The sequence below is a fragment of the Papaver somniferum genome, chromosome 8, assembly GCF_003573695.1.
Source record: "Papaver somniferum cultivar HN1 chromosome 8, ASM357369v1, whole genome shotgun sequence".
Lineage (NCBI taxonomy): Eukaryota > Viridiplantae > Streptophyta > Magnoliopsida > Ranunculales > Papaveraceae > Papaver > Papaver somniferum.
The window spans coordinates 43059971-43061924 of record NC_039365.1 but is presented as its reverse complement, the minus strand read 5'-3'; the positions used below and the strand labels follow the sequence as shown (position 1 = coordinate 43061924).

General features: G+C 34.5%; 1 long non-coding RNA gene across 1 annotated transcript; it reads right to left on the bottom strand.

The window, feature by feature from the left end:
- Nucleotides 1-423: 423 nt before the first annotated feature.
- On the bottom strand, nucleotides 424-1502 carry LOC113302544. The gene is made up of 3 exons (XR_003336938.1): nucleotides 1305-1502; nucleotides 564-651; nucleotides 424-481 (listed from the first exon to the last, which is right to left on the bottom strand). It is a non-coding gene; the product is annotated as an uncharacterized LOC113302544 (long non-coding RNA).
- Between the last annotated feature and the right edge of the window lie 452 nt (nucleotides 1503-1954).

Sequence of the window (1954 nt, the reverse complement as noted above, 5' to 3'; positions counted from 1 at the left end):
CGCCAAAATTTACAATCCAATGCCGATAGAATGAAGAACAAACAAATAATGGCAATCACAAAAACTTTGTATCATTTTAATTACAAAAAATTTCAAAAGATAGAAAGACATCATTACTATCTGCTAATCCCAGCACAAAATACAGTATGCTATTTGAAGAAAAGGTAAAACCCGTGAAAAGGAAGATAAAAAAGACCTTTTCTTAAACAAATAAAACAAGCAAAAAGACGTATGGATTAGCATATGTAGTTTAATCTCTTAATACTGATATTGTCTTTGTCCTTCACAAAATAATTTCCACCAAGAAGTTCATTCAGAGCATATTAATTTATTCAACTACTATATGGATACTGCGTCTTATGAAGGTGTAGGTATTAGGATTCTGATCCTTTACCCAGTCTGGCAGTTCAAATTCGACTGGAATTCCAATTTCTTCGGTAAGCTTGTCAAATATGTGCCCAAAATTGTGGTGCTCAAAACTCTGTTTCAAATTAAGATTTAAGAATAAATAAAGAGCTAAGAAATTCACAGAAGAACCCAGTGCGTCAAATTAGTATACTGACCTTTGTCATAGCAGGCATGTTGCAATCAGAACAAGCGTACTCAACCACAGTCCACGAGAATGATCTATAGATGTCTAGTAACATTTACCTAAATAGACCAAAAGGCCAATCCATCGGCAGTTAGTTTCACATACTGCAAAATGCAAACTACAGGGACGAGAAACTGATATCAACCTTTCACTCACACATTGTATCAGATAAACACACCCATTGTTATTCACTATAGTTTCTCACAAGTTTCCTACTAAATACGAGGAGTGCATATGCGTGCGAGCAAAGAACCATAAGTTACAAATTATATGTAATATGAACATCTGATACGAACTACACCAAAAGGCTTTTGGTGAGGGTTTCTCCTTGAGTAACCATTCAATGAATTACAGAACAAATCCAAAGCTATCACAATCTCAAAACCCTTTGCCCCTTATCACCCTGTAGTGAAGTATGCACAGAAAATCCTACCATTACTACATTCATTCTCTCTAATCTTCTCTATTTCTAGGGTTTTACTGGTTTGAACATTCATTCAAGCAATTTATCTACAGAACATTCTCAATAAGTACTTCCTCAATACAAACAGAACCATCACTTTCAACATGAATTACCAACTAATTTGAATAAAAAGAATACTGTGGATTCAACACAACAACATAAAACCCTAGTTTCTTCTTCTTCATAGTCAACAGAAAGATCATCACAGAAACAAGAAACCCAGAAAACGAATTAAAAAGAAAACTTCACCTGCGAAATAAACTCCAAGAACCAGAAGATTATAACTTGTTTATGGAAAGAAACTTCTTCTTCTTTGAATTGAATAAAAGACACCACCAGATTCACACTTAAGCAAAATTGATGAACTGTACACCGGTTGAGATCTCTCTGTATAAGTACTGAAAACTTAATCTGAATCAAAGGGTTATCGTGATTTTTGAATTTAATTCATCATCAAATCTCAGATCACGCTTTTACAAATCGAAATCTCTGATTTCTCTTGATTCAAACTTGACAGCCGCAGCAGCTGCTCATCTCTCACTTGCACTGCAAAAAAAAAAAAATAAACATCAACAATATCAAATCTGCAACCCTGTAGTATAAGGAAATAAAAAGGATAATAATTGATATGAGAAGGAACGGAGAATGAAGGAGATAACAAACCCTGAGAGAGATAAAGACCTAGCTTCCAGAGAATCGTGCCAAATGATTCATTGTTTATCCGAGATTCAATTCACAACTGAAGAACGCAGAAGAAGGGAAGGAGGCAAGGAGCAGAAGAAGAAAAGAGAGAGATAAAAAAGAAAGATATCTCTTCATTTAGTTTTAGGGTTTCGCCTTTTATACCTTAATCGTGTGGATGTGATTAATCCTAGATAATCCGATGGACAGGATTATAT